Consider the following 25,950-nt stretch of genomic DNA (forward strand, 5'->3'; position numbering starts at 1 on the left):
TGTAGGTAGATAGCAGTGTACAGTGATTTTTTTTAACTCCATGTTTGTATTTATCTTTCATCCATTTATAAATGTTCTCCTAGGTGCCCTCTGTGTTCTGTTTTAAGCATGAAATAGAAGCCATGTTATTTACCAATTCAAATAGGTTATGATCAGTAGAAACAAGATGTAGAAATAAGCTCACAAGGTACATTTTATAAATTAACAAGAGAAGATTGGGGCTGGGGTTATGACTCAGTGGCAGAGCACTTGTGTAGCATGTGTGAGGCATTGGGTTTGATCCTTAACACCACGTGAAAATAAACAAATAAAATAAAGGCATTCTGTTCACCTATAACTACAAAAAAAAAAAGAATGAAAAAGAAAAGATAAGAAAGTTAAGAAGCAAAAATGTGGAGGATATAAAACAGGCAATTCACATAGGAAAAAAAAAAAACCAGGGTATTTGCTTTCAGTAGTGGCAGTATAGCTTGCTTTAGACTAATTGTTCTCTATGCGGAATTATAAATGCTGGGAAGCAAATAGCAACTAAAAACCACTTGAAAGCACAGAAAAGTGATTAAAAGCAGGTAGAAACTGCAGAAGCATTAACTCTTGGAATAGGGAATTGTGCTGGTGAGAGTAACATTTGACAGCATTTTACCTAATACCTCCTCTCAGTCCCCAGCCCAGGAGACACAACAGAGAGGCTTTAGTTCCAGTGAGCCACAATCTTACAATCCTGAGGAGTCAAAGGACAGATTTTAGGACTTCCAAAATAGATGGAAATTGAGGAGAGAAATCTTGGAAAAGAGGAAGCGACAAAGTACAGATACCCAAAATATTCTCATAAATTCTGCCCCAATTCTGAATTGACTCAGAACTGTGTGTGTTTTACGGAGGCTCCAAGTAACCTGGCTGGAAAGTTAAAAGAACTGAGCAATGAAACCAGCTGCTGTCCACGTCAGGAAAGACGGTTTGGAATTTGAGTTTGGTCAAGTTCATTTCCTGTTTCCACACTATTCAATACATTAGAGAGCAAGATAGCAAAACAGAGTTCCTACAACATGTCATTCACAGTATCTGACATACGATTAGAAGATATTAGACATGAAAAGACAGACACAGAACAGATAGTCAATAGAAAAAACAGGTGATACAAACTGACTCCAGTTGTTATGAGAGCAGAAAAGGGCTCAAAACTTACATTAAATCTGTTCAAGGACTTGAAAGAAAATACACAGATAACAAATGTAAGCCCATGGGATGTCAGCAGAGAAAATACCATTTTTTAAAAACCAGAACCAAATTGAATATTCAGAGTGAAAAAAATATAACAATTGAAATGAAGAACTTACTGATTGGGTCAATAGAAAATTGGACATGATATAAGAAAGGGTTAGTAAATTTGAAGTTAGATTAGTAGAAAATATCCATGGTAAAAAATACAGAGAAAAAGATTGATGAATATTAACAGAACCTCAAAAGTCAGTAGGATAACATAAAGCAATGAAACACACAATAATGTAGCATGTATAAGTAAAATCCCCCCTCCCCCCAAAAAAGGAGAGAAAGAATAAGGCAGAAAAAATACTTCAAGAAATAATGGATGAATATTTCCCAATTTGATAAAAACACAAATTTACAGATCCACAAATTTCAGTGAATCTCAAAAAAAAAAAACCCTAAATACAAAGAAATAAAAGAGAAATTGGATCTATTCATATCATGGCAAAACTCATGGAATTCAAACTTTTGAAAGTGAACCATTTCCTGTAAGGGGACAACAATATGAATAAAGGCTGACATTCCTGAAGAAATAATGATGGTGACAAGATAAAGACACATAGGCTTTAACATGAAGAAAGGTAAAATTGCCAAATCAAAATTCTCTATCAGCAAAATAGCCTCAAAAGTTCAGGATAAATAAAACTAGTTTCAGATTAAGGGAGTTGAGAGAATTTATCATTAATAAACATTCTCTTAAAAAAATGTTAAAGCGATGTTGAAAGGTAGAAAGGTGGAAACTACAGAAGGAAATAAACTGCACGAGAAATGGTAAATTGAAGGATTAAAAACTTTCTTCCTTCATTAATGCTTTTTAAAAATGCATAACTAATTAAAGGAGAAAATTACATCATCTGAGGAATTTATTATATATAGTTCTAAAATATATGAACAAAGTAGCACAGAAGAGGCTATCTGGTAATTATAATTAAAGGGTGGGGCAGACTGACAATAGTTACTATTACAAGGTTCTTACATCTTACATAAAAAGACATTTGCTCTAATTTCTGTGATAAGGTTGGGTGTTCACACTGTAATCTTAGGAAATCAATTTAAATGAGTATATTTTAAAAATCAATAAAGAAATTACAAAGAAGTAGAGAGAAATATTTAATTATCCAAGAAGAAAGAACAAACAGAATAAAAGATTGACACATATCAAAATCATAGTCCATATTAATCAGTATTAAGAATTATATTGAAAAAAAAAAAGGGAGAGAATTGAACAACAGCAGGGGAGGTAGAGAGGGAAGATGGGAGGGGAGGGGAGGGGAGGGGGGATAGTAGGGGATAGGAAAGGTAGCAGAATACAACAGTCACTAATATGGCATTATGTAAAAATGCGAATATGTAACAGATGTGATTCTGCAATCTGTATTTGGGGTGAAAATGGGAGTTCAAAGCACAATTTGAGTCTAATGTATGAAAGATGATATATCATGAACTATGTAATGCGATAAATAATCAATAAAAAAAAAGTGAAAAAAAAAAGAATTATATTGAAGTTATACAGTTTATCATTTCTATTAAAATGAAGATATTCTAAGAATGGATAAAAACCAGTACTCAATTATATGCTGCCTACCAAGAGACACATTTTAAGGATAAAGAACAGAAAGTTTGAAAGTAAAAAAATCTAGAAAAAGATAAATCATTGGAACACCAAAGAAAATTAAAGTGACTCTAATAATATTAAACAAAGTATAATATTATATTTTATAATGATAAAAGTATGTATTCATCAAGAATGTATGTATGTGTACCTAATTGCAAACCTTTATAGTAGATGAAGCAGAAATATAACATGTCAAAATTAGATTAAAGGCAGAAACGGAAAAATTCAATATTCCTCCTGTTGTGGTTTAGATATGAGTTGTCTCTAAAAGCTCATGTGTCAGACAACGCAAGAAAGGTTAGAGGTGAAATGACTGAGTTATGAGGTGCTTAACCTAATCAGTGCATTTATCCAGTTGAATGGATTAACTGGGTGATAACTGTAGGCCAATAGGGTATGGCTGGGGGAGGTGGGTCATTGGTAGGAGCGTGCCTTTGAGGTATATATTTTGTCCCCGAGCAGCAAAAGCTCTCTGCTTGCTGATTGTTGTGTCCATAGCCTCTTTCCTCTTCCACACCTTTCCATCATGATGTTCTGCCTAACCTGGGCCCAGAGAAACGGAGTTGGCCATCTATGGACAGAAACCTCTGAAACTGTGAGCACCAAATAAACTTTTCCTCCTCTAAAATTGTTCTTGTCATGTCTTTTGGATAGAGCAATGGAAAAGCTGACAAAACACCTCCTCTCCCTAACTGGTTGACATTGAGACAAAAATTAGCAAGGACATCAAAGATCCCAATAATGCTATAATCCACTTTGATCTGACTGACATTTTTGTACTCAACAACTACAAAACACCTCTTTCTCAAGTGCACATAAGAACAGTGACCAAGACAAAGCATGTAAACTACAAAATAAATCTCAATAAATTCCAAAATGTTTGATTCTTTCAGTGTATGTTCTCTGATGAAAACAGATTAAATGAGAAATTCAATATGATACATATAAAAGCTTTGAGTATCTAGAAATTAACAATATGCTTATAAGTAAGTTGTGAGTTAAAATCAGAAAAAACTTCAAACAAAATAATAATGTAATAATATATCAAGATTTGTGGGGGCTGGGGTTAAGGCTCAGTGGTACAGCATTTGCCTTGCATGTGTGGGGCACACTGGGTTTGATCCTCAGCACCACATAAATAAATAAATAAAATAAAAGTATTTTGTACATATACAATTAAATTTTTAAAAAATTTTAAAAAAAGATTTGTAGGATGCAGTTAAGGAAGCACTAAGAGGAAATTCATGGCTATAATTGTATTAGAAAATCATCAAGCTTTAAAATTAATGATCTAAGTTTTTACGATAAGAAAAATGAACAAATTAAATCCTAGGTACATAGGAGAAAGAAAATAATAAAGCTTTGAGTAGAAATTAATTAAATATAAAGCAAACAACCAAGAAAACTAACCAAGTCAAAATTTGGCACTTTGAAAGATTGATAAAATTAAATTCTTTATTACATTGATCAAGAAGAAGAGAGAAAACACAAGTTACTGTAGCAGAAAGACACAAGGAACCTGTGCTATCAATATAGATCCAGAAGATATCAAAATGACAATGAGAACATATAACAAACAAGTTATTTCAGGAAACTTGATATACATTAAATGGACAGTTCCTTGGAAAAACAACTTACTATAATGGACACAGATGAAATAGAAAATCTCAATAGTTCTAGATCTAGTAAAGCTGCTCCGTTTATCTAAATATAATCTGTTATATTTATCTTTCTTTCCACAAAGAAAAAAAATCTAAATCTAAATAGCTTCGGTGTTGAGTGTTATCAAAATTAAGGAACACATAATGACACATCTTATACAAATGCTTTCAGAAAACAGAGGAGGAGGGAACGTGTCCTACTACAGTATATGACATCATCATAAGGCTGGCACGGAAATCTGACAAAACCTTTACAAAGAATGACTCCAGATGGACATTTAACTCTCCCATAAAGAATAAAGAGCACCAGAAATTGATATTAAATAATGGCTATTAAATAAAGACATATGCATATGTGCATACATGTATACATTTACGTATGTACATATAAAGCTTGAAAGAAGGATACCTACCCAAATTCCGATCTTAACTTTGGGTAGTGGTTTGATGCATGAGTGCTATTTTAATTTTTGCTTTCTTTTTTTTTTTTTTTTACTAATTTTTCTATTAGAAGCATTTTTAGATTTTGAAGGTGGGCTCCCAAACTGGGTGCCAAGCAATTTTCTAGGCTCAATTCTCTTCAGGATTGAATAGAACTGACAAAATGCCCATGCTCTGGTGGAGTCCAGCATTCCGTCAGGAGAGAAGGGCAACCCACATAATGAAGACCTGTCGGCTGTGAGCAGGAAACAGTAGGTCCCCAGCTTGGCTGCGGGTGATGTGCTCTAAAGGAAAAGAGACAGATGGACATAAGGGGAGAGTCCGAGGAGGTGGCGCTGGCAGTTTTTAACAAGCTGGTGAGGGTCATCACAGAAGGAAGCATTTGAGCAAACACCTACCTGAAAGAGATGAGCGAGTGTCCTCAACTCTGTGGCCAAGGAGTGTTGCAGACAGACGGGATGGCTGCCCAAGGGTGCTGCGCCTCACGTTGGGCCTGCAGGCTGAGTGGACTTAGAGCAGAAGGAGAAGAGATCAGAGAGGAAAGAGGGAAGCTGGTCCTGAGAGGCCTTTTACTCTCCATGAGTCCGGAGTCTCCTGGGAATGGAAGTACCACAGTGTCCCCTGTGTTTTAAAGGGTCACTCTGGCTGTGACTGAAGAAAAGTCAAGGAGAAGCTGGAGGCCAGTTAAGAGGATACTGTAACAGTTCAGGCGTGGACAGTTGTATTTCCATTTTTAAATCCTCGATAGGCTTAGCTCTCTTACAGTCACACAGCTAATAAGTGACTGCACTAGAATTTGAATCTGGAACCATCTGACTCCAAATCCAGGGTTTTTCTGCCCAGAAAAGAAAACTGGACTCAGAGTCACGGTGAATTACTTGGTTGCCTATGTCCTCACACCTGGGGAGGCTCTCACCTCCAGACCATTCCCTGCCCCAGGCAGACCCCATACCCCTTCCTTTCAGCTCTCTGGTCCCTGCTGCCAACCTGAGAAACTGAGGTAAACACCATAACAGTGTCTTGTTATTTGACATCTCAGCTTTGGTTTCAAGCATTTTCCAAACCCTTAAAACAGCCTGGGGTCACTGAGGACAGCCATTATAGTATAGGTTGGAGAAACTGAGACTCTATCAAATCACAAAAGCCCCCAGAATCACACAGCAATTTAGACAAGGAGCCTCCTCTTTCTCACACCCTCATCCTAGACTGGTTACCAGCTGTTAAGCTGGTGCTGCTCTCGGACTCCAGTATGGCTCTGTTCTCAAAAGGGCGCCTGCGCCCCTTGGTAGGGGCGAGCGTCACAGCAATCCAACAAAGCTCTGGTGAGTGATTGTTATTTTCTTGCACAACATCCATCAGGAGACCAGCCTGGCATTTATCTAGCAGCGAGTGATCGTTATCTGGTGGCAATGTTCTTCCCACTGACAGTATCTTCTAAGTAAGGGTCAGCCATCCAGCTGCCTGCCTGCTGCTGATTAGTTCCTGTGGGATAAACCACATTAAAACTACGATGGCAGGAGGTGCTGGGGAGAAAGGGTGGCGGTGAGAGAGAAGTTGGTTAGGGAAGTTGGTTATCCCACAGCTGAGCCAGGGAAACCGATCCCAGCTTTGAGTCTGGCAAGTTTGGGGGGATGTCGCAATGCCAAGGAGAACCCTCGTGTCTGCTTCAACAAACCCTGTGTGACACTGATGTGAGAGGCCACCCATTCGACTACCTGGATGGCAAAGCTCTGGGTGTTGGGTGGTAAAAGAAAAGGCTTTTTAAAGCTCTTGGTCTCTGTGGCTTGTCTTCCTATCATCAGACCATAATCTGGAATGGGTTCAAGTCCATCAGCTCAGATTGAGCTCATCAGAACAAACCCATCCAAGTAGCCCAGTACTGGGCATCAGAAAACCCAGATTTAAGTTCAGGGTCTACCAACTCCTGCATTCTGGACAGGAGGTCAATCCCTAAACTTCCCTGAACATAGATTTGCTCATGTAGAAGGATGATGATCCCTTTCCAATAGGGTCGTTTGAAGATTAGTGGAGTTAAGAATCTATAAGAAAACATGGCATGGGCCACGGAGAGCTTCACACAGGTAAGTTCTGCTGATGTTGTCTGCTCAGCACTCTCTCCTCCGTCTTGCTGACTTGAGTCTGGCCTTCTTTTTATTTCTTTACTTCTTGTGGAACTTAGATTAAAAGTTATAGTCTAAATGATGAGTCCATTAATTGACAAAGTCCTACCTGGCATAGGCTATGTAGGCTACTGGGGAATCAAGAGGAATATATGACTTTGTCTCTGTCCCCTCCTGGCATTTCAAAGGTTCACCCTGGGACATGTGGAGCCCAGTAGAAGCCAAGGTGTGATCAAGAGCAACTCTGCAGTTGGTTCCGATTTACTGAGGGTCTGATATGTGCTGGATGATGACAGGGGACTCTGTGTTATTTAGTACTCCATAACAATTCTGGGTAGACGGTGTCTTCATTTTACAGTTGAAATCACCAAAGCCTGGCAGGTTGGGTGACTAAGCCAAAATCCAAAGATTGAAATAAGGACTATATCTGTTTATTCCCATGCCCAGGGCCTGGGCCCTATCCTGACTATAGCATCACCTGGTGTTTTAACCTGCTGCTTACCCAGAAGTGAAAACCCCTGGCTCACATCCTAGGTGGCTGAGGCTTTGGGTCTACTGCTCATCAGATTCTGCCCTATCATCCCTAGGGGCCTTACTACTACTGGGTATTGGGACAGGGAAGGTTCACCTGAGGTACTTGGATATTTATTTATTTATTTATTTATTTTTACATTTTTTTATTGGTTGTTCACAACATTACAAAGCTCTTGACATATCATATTTTATACATTAGATTGAAGTGAATTATGAACCCCCAATTTTACCCCAAATGCAGATTGCAGAATCACGTCGGTTACACATCCACAATTTTACATAATGCCCTATTAGTAATTGTTGTAAATTGCATGGAAATGAAGGGAGACCCTCATTGCTATACAAAATTACATATAAGAGGTTGTGAGGGGAATGGGAAAATAAACAAGGAGAGAAATGAATTACAGTAGATGGGGTAGAGAGAGAAGATGGGAGGGGAGGGGAGGGGGGATAGTAGGGGATAGGAATGATAGTAGGGGATAGGAAAGGTACTTGAATATTTAAAACCCAGGGGGACATGCAAATCAAAACTGCAATGAGGTATAATTTGACACCCATTAAAATGGCTATTCTGAAAGAAAGAAGGAAGTGGGGGGGGGGGAGAGAGAGAGAGAGAGAGAGAGAGAGAAAGAGAAAGAGAAAAGAACAAGTGTTGATGAGGGATGCAGAGAACTCTCATGCCTTCTAGTAAAGTTGTAAAATGGTGCAACCTCCATGAAAATAATTTGAGATTTCTTAAAATGTTAAACCTGAGAGTTACCATATGATTCAGCAATCCACTTCTGCACATATATCCAAAAGAATAAAAACCAGGGACTCAAACAGATATTTGTATACCCATAATTATAGCAGCATAAGTCACAGTAGCCAAAAGGTAGAAGCCGTCCAAATGTCTATCGATGGATGAATGGATAAATAAAAAATGGCTTATACATGCAGTTGGACTATTATTCAACTTTGAAAAAGGACGATGATTCTGACATATTTTCAGCATGAATGAACACTGGAAACATGATAAGTGAAATAAGATAAAGACTGAATAATTCCACTTATGTGAGGTCATATGGAACTCATGTGAGGTCTGTCTACTGCAGAGAATTACCTGCCCCAGGACCCAATAGTATCAAGGCCTCTAGGGATAGGGCAGAACCTAATGAGCTGGAGCCCCAGGACCTCTGCTGCCTAGGGTGAGAACCCGGAGTTTTCTGAGAGACAGAAAGCAGAATGGAGGTTAGCAGGGACTGAGGGAAGGGAAGTGGGAGTTATAATTTAAAGGATTCAGATTGCTGTGGGGATGATGGAAAGTTCTGGGAATGGATAATAATGGTGATGGCTGCACAACATCACAAAAATGTACTTAATGCCATTGAACTGTACATTTAAAATGGTCAGATTGGTAAAAATTTATATCATGTATATTTTGATACACTAAAAAACCGAAATAAAACATGAAGGAGAAATTCTTCACTTGAACAAAAGAAATGGTATGCGGCCAAAGGTTCCCTTCCCTGATGGCTCCAGGAGGGTTATGATGCTGGAAAAGAAATCATGACCATCTCACCAAAGAAGGGAGTAGTTAAGACACTCAAGAGATGTCCCATGAAGAGAAACAGCTCTGCAGTGTCAATGTAACTCAGTACAGGAAATGAGGATTTGATTTATTAAAATTCGGTGTTTATGAGACTTTATTCAGAGCCTTCCTAGTGCCCAGTCCAACAAACCTGTGTCAGCATTCAAAGGAGCTAAGAGAAAAGGCGATGGAATTTGACCATGGGTCCTTTAAGTCATTCCGTGATGCACATTTATGCCACATGTTTCTTGGGCTTTTAAAAGGCAATGTTCTGTGCTGATGGTCCCCCCGGCTGTATAGATAATTGTAAAACAAACTCCATATTCCACTGACACCCTTTCTAATTACATCTCACCTTCATTCAGCTATTAAAGTGATAGATGGTAGCAATTACATTGAACCCCACTGAAAACTCTCTATCTGTGACGCGCAGTGACGAGAACATGAGTTATTTACCCAGAAGCCAGAGAAGGAAGGCAGCCAAGCTGTGGCTGAGGAAAGAGAAACCCCAGGTGACCACTCGTAGGATCAGGGGCCCTAGAGCAATGGTAGGAGGCAGGTACAGAGGAACTCCTTGTGTCAATTTGTGTATGCTCTCCTCTGTCCTCCACAGATGGCTGGAAACAGAAAACAATGACTATTATCAGCTCTTTTTTTTTTTTTTTTTTGACTGGGGATTGAACCCAGAAGTGCTTTACCAGTAAGCCACATCCTCAGCTCTTTTCATTTTTTTTTTTTTCATTTTGAGTCAGATTCCTTTAAGTTGCTAGAGATCTTGCTAAGTTGCTGAGGCTGGCCTTGAACTTGGAATCCACAGGCTTTATTTAGCCTCCTGAATTGCTGGGATTACAGGTGTGTGCCACCATGTCCAGCTACTAACAAGTCCTATAAAATTATTTAAAACAAGTTTGAACATATTTATAAGACAGCCTCCAAAATACTGAATGACTCCCAGATATTTCATGAAGGAACTAGTCAAAGGAACCAAAGAAGTTGAACCTGGGAAAAAGAAGACACAGGGGCAAAGGGTGACCATCTCTAGAATTCCATTAGAATGAATTACACTTGATACATCCATACAGCCCAAGAGGCCTGAGTCAATTACTCTAATTGCTTTGACTAACTAGGGCATATGCTGGTTTGCATTACAAGAAATGCTGAGGTGGATGGTCAATTCAGGGACTTGGTGATATACTCCACGCTCTTTCCTTTCCTCAACTCTGCTAGCCAGTGTTGGCCCAATCCTCCATTGGTCCCCCTCTAGCAATAAGAGTTGCACATTCTCTTTTTAGCTTCCGTTAGGAAAGCAAGGACTGTCTTCCCATAAGTCCCAGAAAAAATGGAGAAAGAGCTTAGAGGCCAAAGCAGACACCTCCAATCATATCTCACTGACGGGCAGTGGTCATGCCTATTCTGCATGGTCTCTGTGACTAGGAGGATGAGAGTATTCTGGTTGGCCAAGACTGATCCTGTACACCCTGGAGCAGCACTCTGGTCAGCTTCCATTGGAATTTCATGGAGGAACAGTGGCAGTGACAACCTGAGCAACGCGGGACTCTATTGGGAAGGACAAAGTTGGGATTGATATTTGGCAAAACCACTAACAATGTTCACTTTGGGGAAAAACAGGACCAATCAGTGACAGCAGATTTGACTCACAGAAAGAAGAACATCTTAACACTGGAGGACGGAAATGGTGCATCTGTCCCACAGCTACCCCCTTGGATACCAATGGCAGACAAAGCTAATCAATCACACATTACCACAGAGCCTGCACACAGCCTCAGAATCCCCCTTAACTTAGTCTTCCAGGCAGTAAGTAATATTAAATTAGAGACAGCTACCAAGAAGAACCCCCTCATCCTGCTGTTACAGCTCTGACTGAGTAAACTCAGGAGGTAGGGGCTGTAGGTCACCGGCAGTGTCTTAATACAGGCTATGACTTGTGTGCAGAAATGCTATCATGGGGATTTGGTGGTAAGTGAAGGGGGAACCTAACTGACTCTAAGATTCTGTAAGTGGCTTAGGAAGAAAGTTGAGGTGTTAGAGCAGGCCTCCGGCCAGCAACAGAGGAAGGACCTAAGAGCCTTTTCCAGCCCTTTTGCTTTGCTTTCTCTCTATGGTCCTGAAACCACAGACTCCTACATGGGATATTACCCCAGACAGCTGCCATTCTCCAGAGAAGCCCTTCTAGTGACAAAATGTCAATACCTTTACCTATTGCTTCAATTTGTGCAAACCCTTTCCTTTTAGATTTCAAATTGTTATTCACATTAAAAGGTATGCACAAAAGATAGGGACCATGGTCAATTGACTGATGCATGAACCTGAGACGTTGGTTGCTTTGCCCAAGATCACACAACTAAGCTGATGGCAGCAATAACATGGGAATCTGGTCTCCTCTGCCTCAGTGCAGAGCCCTACTCTGAAATCACAGGGCTATGGGGCTAAGGTGTCCTCACCTGGGCACACACATGATGGAGAAGGGCTAGACAGGCCCCAATATCCAAAAGGTGGTCCTTGTGGGCCATGCTGGCTCGTGCGGGAGGCCTGGGTACCAGGGAGTCTGACTGTGAGTGGGCCTCCTATCCTGCTGGGCTTCACTTCCTCCACCCGCCTTCTCTATATTCTCCGAGCAGGAGATGCTAACAAGGCTAAGATGCTCTAGAGCCAAGACGATAGATGGAGGCATTTCCTCTGGATTCTCCCTCCAGAGAAGATCCTCCAGGTTCTCCTGAGCAAGGTGAGAGCCCCTATGGCTGCTTCTCTCCACTGGTTCTTGGAGCTGGTTCCTCCTCACTGGGTAGGGGTGGGGAAGGCAAGGAGGTGACCTAGGGTTAGGGCCACATCTACTGGTATGTGTCCATGTCCTTGCGAGGACACACAGCTTCTGGTTTCCTGCTCTGACTCTTCTCTGAGCCCTTTTTAGCTTGTGATGATGTATAAAAGACCAGCAAAGTGTGAAAAGAGAACCTGAAAGGAGTTCTCTGGAAGGCATTCTTCCTCCACTATGGACAGCACAGTTAGCACATTAACCACGTTCCTTATGCCAAGTGCAGTGGAAGGCACCCAATGTGGCTTATCTGGGTGGTTCAGCACTGGCACACACTAGTGAGGGTGTTGCTAGAAACTTGGCAGAACCTGTCTTTGTTGTTCACAATGTAGGGCTCAGCCTAAACTGAGTACATGATTTTAAAATAGCAGACAGACAGACTGAAAAGATAATTAAACCCAATTTTGTAAAGGAAGCAACAAAGACTTGTAAGGTATGTGTGAGTGATGGCAGAGCTGGGACTGGAACTTAGGTCTTTTGTATCCTGGTCTGGATTAGAGGTAAACCTAGATAATGTCCAGTATCCCTCTGTGCTAGATTCTGGATTAGTCTCTGGGCCAGTGTTATCCTGTAGAACATTCTGCAATGATGGAAGTGTTCTGTCCTTCACTGTCCAATACAGTGGCTATTAGCAGGATGTGGCCATTGAGCACTTGAGAGGTGGCTAGTGCAACTGAGGAGCTGAATTTTTACCACTCTGCATACACAGCTCTAGCATTTCCTCTCCCTCAAGGCCCAGCACCACAGCCCCTGCCAAACATTCATGCAGTGGAAGTTTGCAGTCGTTGATGGCACTTGGAGACACTTTCTTATATCCCTTGGCAAAACACATCAGATCACCCAAATGCACCATTCTTCAGTAACTGTGCTTCTTTCTACAGAAGGGGGATGAAAACAAAATTGAAAGAGTTGAAGCAGAAAGACTATTGATTTTTAATCCTTTTTTTATCATCTAAGAATTTCAAGGTGTATTTCTCATGTCATTCCATTTCTCCCCTGGGAGCTCGGAGAAACTGACCCATGGGGCCTGGATAGCATGGAGTTATATGAATTAAATGCACTTTAAAGAAAACCTTTCTAGACAACATCATTTTTTTCCCCAGTGAAATGTTTGGCTCTCTAATAACTATTATTTTCTTTTGGGTTCTTGCCAGGAGAGGATTTTTTTAAAGTAGATTAAACCATTAATCCATTAACCAGTGACTTAATTTCTAGGCCCTCATTCATCTATGCTGTTTTCTCATCACATAATAGATGGAACCATGGCACATCAGAGCTGGGAGAGAGCTTAGGCAACCCCAGTCCATAGAATGAACAAGGACAAAATGGTCACTGCTTATTCAATTTTGTGCCAAAATTGGTACATGCCTACACTTTCTACCCAAAAATTCTATCGGGTAGGTAAAAAATCTCCCCTTTTTATAGTTGGATGAGTCGCTGAGCATCAGGGTCCATCTGGGTCCACAGCTGGAACTCTTCCTCTGTGCTCTGAAGCCTCTGGTTCTTTCATAGGCAAGGAAACAGAGACCCAGAGAGCTACAATAACTACAGCAGCCAGGGCCTGACTCCAATCCCTGCCTAATCTCTCGGTCTTGTTCAGTCTTGATCTTTGACCTCATATTTGTCATCCCACACCCAGTGTGCACATAGCACCTTCCTTTCTTCTTTAACAACACCCTATTTCCTAGGAAAAAGTCAAATGTCTTTACTTGTCATTTAACCATTGTTCTTTTGCAATTTAGACGCACCTCCCCTGAACTTCCCACCACTGCCCAGTCCCACTCAGTCAAGAGAGATTTCAAAGCAAGTTCAATGTCCCATTATCAGAATTGAAGGGTGGTTTTTTTTTTCCTGCCACGATAAGAAATACATAAACATATATTATGTTCCTATATACCAACAAAGATATTTGGGCATTAAACACAAAGATGTTTATTACAGCAATATAATTTACTGTGAAGAGTAAAAACAGCTTGCATGGTCACCCATAACAGAAATGTTAAGAATAAAGCACTTCTATTCTGTAGATTAGAAAAAGGCCCCTAAAACAAGTAGGGGCCACGGGGAGCATTTGTCTCCCCACAATGGGAACAGCTAAAGGACAATAGATTTTTTTCGCCCTGAGGCTTCTTGGACAAAGTAATGATAAGGTATATCAATGAAGCTTTGCTTTATTTTATGACATAAAATGTCTAATACTTCCCAGCACCTCCCTGAAACAGTCTCCGATGGCAGCTGGTAGAATAGAAGCATAATGGACTTGACAAGACTTATTCAAAGGACACGGGACTTCAGTGTTCCCATCTGTGGAATGAGAAGATTCTGTTCACTATAGGGCCCTGTGCTCCATCCCTAGTATTGTCTCCACGTTACTACTTAGGAGAGGAAGCAGCACTATTTGGGCTTTTATGCAGGCACAGAGAGTGAGGGTAGCTTTCCTGGCCCTCTGGGCAGAAGGGGAATAAAGCCGAGCTGTTTGGGCTTGCTGGCCCACCAAGCTGATCACTTGGGTCAAACTGATCTGCAGCAATCTGTCCACACAGTGCAGGAGTGGAGAGGTAAGAGCCTGCTGTGCGCTCCCCCTGGAGTCCTGCTGTATCTGTGGCTTCTGCTGAACCAGAATATTAGAACTGGACCCAATAGTAATGATGATAATTGCCATGGAAACCTTGGAGGCTTTTCATCCTTCAGCAACCATTCAGGGGACCATTTTTAGCCCTGGTCAATGACAAGGTGATTACCATTACCAAGTAGGAGATTGTCACCAATTGCTCTTCTGATTGTTTAATCCAGCTGGATGTGCTAGCAGGAACCACTGTGGAATATGCTGTGTTTAAACACTAAGCCTGGAATTTGTCCACCAAAGCCGTGTGTGTTGAGAACCAGATCAGTATCCGAGTATCTGAATTTGTTCCTTAAGTCTATAATTCAGAATCTTGTTGAAATGACTAAGGAAAACTTTTTCCCTCAAATATGGATTAAACATATATAGAGCTCAATACATATGAAATGGGTAAATAATAGTTATTTTGTGCACTTAAAAAAAATAATTTCTAAGTAGTAGAAATTCTTACAAAGCCAATCAGTGACGATAATGACATGATTTTAATAAAGATGATTAAGTTGGTAAGGGCGTGGGCAGGGGAATGGAGGGAAGTTGGATAAATGGTACTGAAAAATAGTTAGAATGAGTTCTAGCGTTCTGCAGTATGGTGGGGTGACTATCCGTCACAACAACATATTGGCTATTTTATGAAGAACTAGAAAAGAAGAGCTTGAAGGCTCCAAGCACAAAGAAATGATAAGGAGATGGGAATGCTACTTATCTCGGTTTGATCAGGACATCTGCGTACATGTGTTGAAATATCACATTTGCCCCATCCATACAGACACATATTCCATATTAATAAAATGATTCAGACAGGGATCATGGATGACAGTTGCATTTTTTGTTTGTTTGAGCTTCAGCATCTGACACACCTGCATTTTGTTTTGATAGTATTATCCTAATAATGACAGTAACCTTTAGCCACTGCTCTGAGTACTTCAAACATGTTAACTCATTTAAGCCTCAGAACTCTATGAGGTTTTATTCCAGGTGAGGAAATGGAAGCCCACCCAGAGAGCCAGACATGTGGCCCAAAGCCATGCGTCAAGCTAAAGGGAGGATATAAACCTAGGCAGACTATTTCCACAGTCTATGATCTGAATAACTACTTTCTTTTGCTGCCCCCAACTAAAAGCCACAATATGTATGTGTATACACAGACACATGCACACACATGTGTGGGTACACTCATAGACATGCACAGTGATAAGTGATAACTTCTTTTTTTATTGTTGGTTGTTCAAAACATTACATAGTTCTTGATATATCATATTTCACAATTTGATTCAAGTGGGATATGAACTCCCATTTTTACCCCATATACAGATTGCAGAATCACATCAGTTACACTTCCATTGATGTACATATTGACATACTCATGTCTGTTGTATTCTGCTGCCTTTCCTATCCTCTACTATCCCCCCTCCCCTCCCCTCCCCTCTTCTCTCTCTACCCCCTCTACTGTAATTCATTCCTCCCCCTTGTATTATTTTTCCCTTTCCCCTCACTTCCTCTTGTATGTAATTTTGTATAACCCTGAGGGTCTCCTTCCATTTCCATGCAATTTCCCTTCTCTCTCCCTTTCCCTCCCACCTCTCATCCTTGTTTAATGTTGGTCTTCTTCTCGTGCTCTTCTTCCCTAGTCTGTTCTTAGTTACTCTCCTTATATCAAAGAAGACATTTGGCATTTGTTTTTTAGGGATTGGCTAGCTTCACTTAGCATAATCTGCTCTAATGCCATCCATTTCCCTCCAAATTCTATAATTTTGTCATTTTTTATATTGCTCTTGTATAGTTGAAAAATCTCCCTTTTTGGGCGGGTAGTGGCTGTGATCCCCCTCCAATTGGGGTGATCCGTCTACCATGTTGGCGGGCCGCTAGGTCTGCTCTGCTGGTCGGTTGCAGGTCTGCCCACCCTGCGGGCGCGGGTGGCAGCTCTGCTCTGCCCCCACTCCAATTGTGGTGATGTGACTACCACGCCCTCGGGGTCGTTGGGCCTGATCCGGATGCGGGTGGCGGCTCTGCTCGGCCCCTACTCCAATTGGTGTGACGTGTCTACCACACTGGCAGGCCTCTGGGCCTGATCTGCCGGTGGTCACAGTTCCGCCTACCTTGCAGGCACGGGGGGAGGGGGCGGCTCTGCCCCTCAGCAGGCCGCTGGACCTGTTCTGCTGGTGGGTCGCAGGTCCGCCTACCCTGCAGGTGCGTGGGGCAGCTCTGCCACTCCGGAGGTTGTTGGGCCTGACCTGCCGGTGGGTCGCAGGTCCGCCTACCTTGCAGGTGCGGGGGGGGGAGGGGGTGGCTCTGCCCCTCAGCAGGCCACTGGGCCTGATCTGCCGGTACAAGTGATAACTTCTTATTTGCCTGGTTGGCAAGCCAAAGCTTTTCTTGGATTAAACTGGGAGGGCCAAAGGTTTTAGTCCGAGTTCTGTACAAAATTTAAAAAGTAATAATAACCTAGCTCTGCAAGCACCCTCATTAGGGTTCAGGGAACAGTTTGAAAATTCCTGACCTAGAGCACCTGGGAACTCTTGAAGAGCCAATGGGGCAGTCAAAATCTACATCCAGAGAACCCGGGGGGAGTGGTAAAGACAAAAGACACTGGCTGGCATTTTACCAAATGGAAATCTCTAGTCTCTGGCGCTACCAATATTCCCTATTACAAATCTTCCAGCTGGTAAACAGAATGATGCCACTGACATTTAATTGAAATGTCAGCACATTTAGAAAGAGCCCTGATGGAACTGCCAAGTTAAAGTTATCACTGATGACTTAAGCTAAATGGAAACAGAAAATCGCCACTAACATCACCTCCCCCACACACACACACACACACACACACACACACACACACACACATTCACGGTAGTGTAATATCAGATGGAGAGAAAGATTCAGCTGTCCGAGAAAAATTTACAGATAGTTTTTAAATGGACTTTTATTCTAGCTGTGGAAAACTATGGGGCAATTGGAAAATACTTGTGAAAGTAATCAGGTCTGAGACAGGCCAATGCCCACGTAAATCAATTCAACAAGCATACATTGATTGAATTGCCTTTGGATAGTAATATGATCTTACATTTATTTGCATAGCTTACAGTTTATAGAGGCTGTGGTGGATGGCAAAAATGGCCCAATTCCTCATCACTCCCTATCTCCCCTCCCCTCCCATATGCCATTGTAATTTTGCAAAACTATCCCACTCTGACGTTAGGCTTAATCATGTGATTTGTTTGGGCCAATGGTACATGGTTCTGTTCATGCTTGCCCTATGCCATGGCCATCAGAACATGCCCATGGAACAGAGCCAAGACATCCCATGGCTCCAGTCAAGATTGTCCTAGATTAACCACAGAGAGCCCTCTCCCAGGCATGTCATCTGAGCCATTCAGGTGACCTGCATCTGAGCAGCCCCCTGAGCAAGCAGAGCTAAGAGCCACCAAGCCCACATCAACTGGACCCAGACATGTGAGCTCCTGTGGTTTTGTAAAGCACAATGCAGCAACAGACTTGATGAAGAGACCTCCTTTGTCCCCTCCTTGGGAAGAAATGTTGGACGGGGATATTTCCCCCACTTTGTAGCAGAGAACACTGGTTCACACAGGTTAAGAGAAGCGCCTTTATTCTCACAGTGGCTTTTGTGATGCCTGTTCTCTGCCATGCCTGCGTCCTGCAGCCTCTCTGAAATACTTAGCAAATAGCATTAACCTGGAGGCCCAATCCATTTTTCTCTTTTAGATCAAAGAGGCAGCTTTTATAGGTTGAAAGCACAGAGAGAGGGAAGTCTCAGAAGTCCCTAGGCCCTAAAGGCAGGAGTTTCACAGTGTTTGGCTTTGTGGCCTCCCTCCCACCCTGTCACCCTAGGATACCTCCCTCCTGCCCTGGCTTCCGCTCTGCTTTGAAGAGATAGGCAATCGGGCCCATGTCAGATGCAGGTTTCTCTCTTCATCTCTCTGTGGCTGATTCCTCAGGCACTCACAGGCATTCTTCAAATGCTTCAATGCTCCACAAAATCTCTGCCAAGTAGGAAAGTCACTGAGAAGTTAGGACAAAATAGCAAAAAATAGTTTTGTTTTGTTTTTGACCTTGCAACAAGCTCACCTGAAAAAAAAAAATCTATTCTACCTCCCAATTCCTCCACCCCCACCACCATGATGATCCTTTGAAATCTGGAACAACCCTGGATTTCAGTGTCCCCCCTGCCCCCTGCCCCCACTTTCTATTTAAAGCAGAAATGTCCCTCTCCCCCTGGAGCATTTTGGGTTTTTGATTTTTTACCCTATGTGTACTCCTCCATCTGTTCAAAATTCTTTTCCTTTCTTCCTCGCCTGGTGAGCCTCTATTCTTTCCTGGAGGATCACACTCGCTTCTTTGAAACACTTTAGAGACCCACTCATCTGTGTGAGCGTGTGCATCTGTTTTGTCTGTCTGAGGCTGGCAAGTGTGGGGAGACCCTGCTGCCAAAACCCCCTGGCAGCCTGTCCATGGAACGCTCTCAGAAGCCGGAAAGTGTGCAGAATAGATGTTCTAGTGTGGGTTGCACCCAAGTCCAGTGGGAAACAGGATGAGTCTCAAGGAGTTCAGAGGGATTCTTCCCTTCTAGAAACAGGTAGGGTTAAGTAGATCCAGCCTTCTCAGATACTCCCATTCCAGAGTCTTCCAGCCTGCCCACGTGCCACCAGGTTGATTCCAAGTGCCTCTTTTAACTGGTCTACCTCCCTCTCTTGCTCTGATCTCATCGAAGGCAGATGTCATCTTGCTCATCTTTGTATTTCCACATCTCCCCACCAGCCTCCTCGCTCCTGACTCCCAGCACTTACAACACTTACAACAGAGGCTTGCACGTATCAGAAACTCAGTGATTGTTTGCAAAATGAGTGGGCACCAAAACAAGCTGTTGGGTATTGGATTCCCGGAGATTCTTCTGAGAAGTAAATGTACCTCCTCAGACCCCTCAGAGAATTCTGTGAAAAAATCTGAGCATATAGTAGAGACCGTAGGTGCTCTAGAGTCAGAAGATCCTGGGAATGTCACTTAATCTTTTCTAATCCATAGGGTAGAGATTGCATATGATCCCAGCCTGATAGTATTATTCTTTAAAAAAGGATCCATTTTTCCAGAGACAATGGCCCCTGGGGGAGAGTGGCAGAAATATGTATTTGAAAGGTATTTTTTCCTCATTGGATTCTGAGGAGCTAAGCCAATCCCAACATGAGAATCTCTTGTCTAGGTTTGAGGACAAGAGAGTGGATTTGGAGTGGAGTAGAACATGTAATTTGGGGACAACTCAGAAGCTCTAGTCAGTGAAAATGACTCATTGACTTGACTTCTAGGAGAATGAAGGCAGAAAACTTGCAGAGAGAAGGAGAGAAGTAAGGGGAAGTCACAAATGGCTCTTTATCATCCATGAAGACCAAGGATGAATACTAAGACTTCACCGTGAGTGCCTTATTGACACTGTTTCTTAATTCATGGATGGCATCAAATGGATGTGAGAACATGCTCAGCCCAGTATGGGGCTCAGGGCAGGGTGGGAGATGGACATGTTGGGCGGGTGCTTTCTTTCTGCAAGTGCTCCTTGTCAATGGCAGCTCTGACATGCAAACACACAAACATACAAAGCCCCAGAGAGAGTGCCCCAGTAGGATTTAGGGAGATGCTCTATTTTTCTGTGGTAGTTGTAGGAGCCTCCAATAAGCATCTGCTGCCAAAATGCTTCCCCCTGCCCTGTTTTTCAAGGTCTATTAAAAGCATAATCATGTACAGATTTATGTATACAGATAATGCATATGTACATATATTGCTCTAATTATTTTATTAAAATGCAATTGCACTATGCCTACCATTATTTCTGTGTCTTTCTTTTCTCATCCAATGAAATCCATGGAATTTTCTCTAAATCTTCGGTAGTTCTCAAATACATCCTTTTTTATGCTCACATAATGTTCTGCAGTGTAAATGTATAGCAATCTATTCTGTATGAATATCAATAAACAATTTGGCATCAATACACATGTCGATTTCTGTTTGTATCTTTAGAAACAGCTATTTTATTTATATGGGATAAATTCACAGAAGTAGGATTGCTAGATCACAGAATATATGGACTTTGAATACTAATAGATGTTGCTTGCTAGCTTCCAAATATTGTAAGTACATCACTATCCCAACCAACAATGTATGAAAGCACTCTTTATCCTGCACATCCCTGCCAGCAGCAGATATGATAGTTCCCTTTTGATTTTTGCCAGTCTGGTGTGTGCAAAAAGATCTCTCATTGTTATTTTAATTTGGATTTCTATGACTGTCAGTGAATTGAGCATATTTTGTGTTATTTGCATATGCCCTTCTATGAATCATATTTTGATATAATTTGCTCTATTTAGTGTGATTTAGTCTTTTTGTCAATTTACAATTTCTCTGCCTAATACAGAAATTAACCCTTTAACTGCCATCTGAATTAGAAATATTTTTATACATATGTTTATCTTTTCTTTTGCCAAAATGCATAGACTGAATTTTTATTGAGATACAATCCACATACTTCACATACCATAAAATTCTACACTTCATATAATCCATTGATTTTTTTAGTACATTCAAAAGGCTTTGCAACCATCACCTCTATTTAATTTCAGAATATAAATATCATCCTAAAGGCACCCCATACTTGTGAGAAGTTGCTCCCCATTTCTCCCTTCTCCAATCCCTGGAAACCACAAATATGCTTTCTGTTTCTATGGATTTGCCTATTATTGACATTTCACAGAAATGAATCAGACACTATATGGCTTTTTGTGTCTGCTTCATTCAGTTGGTATGTTTTCAAAGTTCATCCATGTTGTAGCATGTATCCAAACTTCATTCTAATTTCTGGCTGAATAACGTTCTGTTGTATGGATCTACTCTATTTTGCTTATCCGTTTATCAGTTGATGAACGTCAGCCTGCTTCCACCTTTGGCCTACTATAAATACTGCTGCTATGAACACTCATGTGCAGGTTTTTGTGCAAAGATGATGCAGTTCTCTTGGGTATACACCTATAGGAGGAATTAGCAGGTCATTTAGTAATTCCAAGTTTAACTTCAGAGAAGCTGCCAAACCATCTAGTTTTCCAAAGCAGCTGCACCATTTGACATTCCCACCAGCAATGTGTGAGGGTTCTAGTTTCTCCATAATTGTCACTGTTCACCATTTTACTATCACTGCCTTAACGAATATGAAGTGGTATTTCATTGTGGTTTTAATTTGCATTTCCCTCATCACTAATGATGTCAACTATGATTACTGGTCTACCTACTTTGAAGAAATATCTTTTCAAATCTTTTTCCCATTGTAATTTTTAACATAATTAACTAATTATTTTGGTACTGGGGACTGAATTTGGGGCCTTGTGCATGCTAAGCATGTGCTCTGCTACTAATCTATACCCCTAGCCTTTGCCTATTTTTAAGTTAGGTCCTTTTATGGGTGAATTATAATCATTCTTTATATATTATGGATACTAGACATATAGATTATGGCAAACATTTTTCTCTAAATTTTATATTGTCTATATTTACCTTCTTAATAGTGTCCTTTGAAAAACCAAAGTTTATAAGTTTAATGAAGTCTAATATATCTATTCTTTCTTTGGTTGGTTGTGCTTTTGATGTCATAGATTTAAAAAAAAATAAAACTGTTACTTACTCCAGGATATGAAACTTTATATTTTCTTCTAAGATATTTATAATATTAGCTTTCACATTCAGGTCTTTGATTGCCTACAAAGGCAATGGTGTTTACAGCATTATGTAGAGTCGCAGCTTTGTTCTTTCATGAGAATATCCACTTGTCCCAGTATCATTTGTTGAAAGAACTATTCTTTCCACATTTTATTGTCTGGCACCCTTGTTGGAAATCAGTTGACTGAAAGTGGAAGGGTTTATTTCTGGACTCTCAATTCTATCCTATTGAATAGAAGTGGTGAAAGTAGGCTCCTTATCTTGGTGCTGATCTTGGGAGAAAAATTTCAGGCTCTTGCCATTAAGTGTGGTATTAGATGTGGATTCCTTGCCACTTATCAGATTGAGGAAATTTCCTTCTATTATTGACTTGCTATTTTGAGAGGATGTTGGATTTTTTTTCAAGCACTTTTTCTGCATCTTTGGAGATGATCATGTGGCTTTTCCTTCCATTGCCTGATTTTTCTATGTTAGAACTCACCTTTTATTCTTAGGATAAACACAACATCCTTGTGCTGTATCATCCTTTCCAGTGGCACTGGATTCAGTGTTTTTTCTTGGGATTTTTTGTGTCTATATTCTTAAGGAATATCGGTCTGTAGGTTTTTTGTGATGTTCCGTCTCATTTTGTACTTTGCACCTGGGTTCAGATCCCACCCTCATCACCAGCTGTCGGGCATGTGTGGGCTGTCAGGCATGTGTGGGCTGTCAGGTGGTCCTAGTTAACCAGCCTCCCCAGAGGTGACTTCTCCCCTTGGGTCCAATTCACATCAGGAATGAGTTTCAGTTGATTCTGGCAGCACACTTTACAAGATGAAGAGTGGCAGCCGATCAGTGGTATGGACCAAACACCATCAAGGGTCAGATGCCTGACTGACTGGGAGGCACGCCATCTGGAGAGCATTCTCAGAGTTTGGGGGATTCATTCCCATTTCTTTTTCCTGTATTCAACCTGGATGGGTTACCAAGTATTTCTATCACCAAAGGAGTTTAAGCTAGTCTTAGGAGTTTTGTTTTAAAATTCATGGGATTTGCTTTTGTGCTGAGTGGTCTTGTCTCCTGAAAATCCCTTGGCCAGGGTTAGGAATCCCCAAGCCAAGTTGCATCAGACTGCTAAGTGACATGTAGGGTTGGCCCTGCAGGATGTTCGAGTGAACTTTCATTTTTATCATTATTCTTAAAGCCACAGTATGTCTCTCATGATATACTACATCAGGGTAATACAGGTCTCATGGAATAATTTGGTGAGTGTTTCCTCCTTTTCTGTTTTTGAGTAGAGTTTGTGAAGAAATAGTATTAGTCCTTCTTTAAGAAAAGTTTGGTAGAATTCATTGATAAAAGCATTTGATCCTGGGCTTTTCTTTGTGGTATTTTGATTATTTTGATTTTCATTCAATCTCTTAGCTTAATTCAAGTATTTTGATTATTAATTCAATCTCTTATCTTATTATAGGTCTATTCAGATTTTTTATTTCTCCCTGAATCATATTTACATATTTATTTACATATTGTCTCTTTCTAGTAATACGTGCATTTCATCTACATTATTTAATTTGTTGGTATTCACTTGTAATTCTGCTTGTAATGTAAGGTTAATAGTAATTTCCCCTTTTTAATGGACAGTTTTAGTTATTTGAGTCTTCTTTCTTTTTCTCTCAATCTATGAACTAAAGGTTCATAAATTTTGTTGATTTTTTTTTCAAAAAGCCTGCTTTTGATTTTATTGATTTTTCTCTATGGTTTTTCTATTCTGTAGTTCCATTATTTCTACTATCATCTTATTATTTTCTTACTCTTACTTACTTTTTGCTTATTTTGCCCCTTTATTATGTTGACTCCTTTCTTCTTTTAAAATATAATATATTAATATAGTTTAGTGATTCTTCTCTATGCACTTTTTTTCTGTATCTGCTAAGTTTTAAAAATCTGTTTTCATTTTCATTTTTCTATTTTCCCTTTGATTTCTTTTTGACCCAATAGCTAGTTAGAAATATGTGGTTTAATTTCAACGTATCTGTTTCACAAGTTTTCTTTTGTTGATTTTAAATTTCATCTCACTGTGGATAGAGAACATAATTTGAGTGAGTCCATCTTTTTAAGCACAGTAAGGCTTGTCTTATGGCCTAGCCTATTGCTACCCTGAAGAATGTCCCATATGTGCTCAAGGAGAAAGTGTACTGTTCTTGGTGGGTGGAATGTTCTATCGATGTCATTAGGTCTAACTGGTTTTTAGTGTTGTTCAAATCTTCTATTTCCTTGTTGATCTTCTGTCTAATTGTTCTGTCCATCATTGAGAATAGGGCATTGAAGATTCTAAGTACTAGCATTATATTTTCTATTTTCCCTTTAGTTCTTCCTGTAGTTTGTTCCATGCCTGTGGGGGCTCTGTTGTCAGGTGCATATGTATGTATGTACCTGCTGGGTCTCCTTGCCTTTCTTTGTCCCTGGTAACAATTCTTGTGTGAAAATCTGCTTTATGATATTTGTAAACCACTCCAGCTCTCTTGGATGCTGTTTGCATGATTTATCTTTTTCATTCTCACACTTCCAACGTATTTGTGGGGTTTTTTTGAATCTAAAAATGTGTCTTTTGTGGGCAGCATATAATGGTATAATTTTTAAATCTCTTCTGCCAATCTCTGCCTTTTGATCAGTATGTAAGAATTTACACTTAATCTTTAATCCATTTTCATTTAATGTAGTTACTAATGAGGTGTGATTTATAGCTGCCATTATGCTGTTTGTTTTGTTCAAAGCATTTGTCTTTTTCTATTGCTCTACTCCATTACTATTCTATTTTGTAGTAGAGTTATTTTCTGGGGTGCCTTTTCAATTCCTTTGGTACTTCCTTTATTATTTATATTTTTAGTTATTTTCAAAGTTGTTGTCCTGCTGGTTGCCAGGCTTCTGGGTTTATGTGAATGCAGGGTGTTGGTTTTCATGACTATTGCAGAGCTGGGGAACAGGAAGTTTAGAATAGGGCAAGTTAAAATGCTCCCAGATACTCACTGTTCTTACAAAGTTCAGCCTCTTTTCTTGTATGAATGAACACTGGATTTCTGTATACCTTTGGTCAATGTCCAGTGTTCTGGAAAAGTTGATTCTGACAATTTTTGCTAATGTTACTATTGCCTTTATGGAGGAGAGACTTTTTGAAGGTGTGTACTCTGCCATTTTTCACTGATATTGCTGCTATAATTTTCTTTATGCCAAGGTTAATTTAAATTAGTATTTCATATAAAGATTTACTTTAATTTGTCTATAGTCAAATGTCTGTGGTATTTTGTTGTTGTTGTTCATTCTATGTATCTATTTTTCTTTTCTTTTTCTGTTATTGGGAATTGAACCCAGGGGTGCTTAATCACTGAACCACATCTCCAGCCCTTTTTATTTTTGATTTTGAGACAGGTTCTTGCTAAGTTGCTTAGGACCTCATACGTTGCTGAGGTTGGCTTTGAACTTGTGATCCTCCTGCCTCAGCTTTCTGAGCCACTGGAATTACAGGCATGTGCCATTGTGCCAAACCTCTATTTTTCATCAGTAAAATCTCTCCAACCAGAGATCATAGTCTCCTAGA

The sequence above is a fragment of the Spermophilus citellus genome (assembly GCF_964194105.1).
Source record: "Spermophilus citellus genome assembly, chromosome: 13".
In the NCBI taxonomy this organism is placed as follows: domain Eukaryota; kingdom Metazoa; phylum Chordata; class Mammalia; order Rodentia; family Sciuridae; genus Spermophilus; species Spermophilus citellus.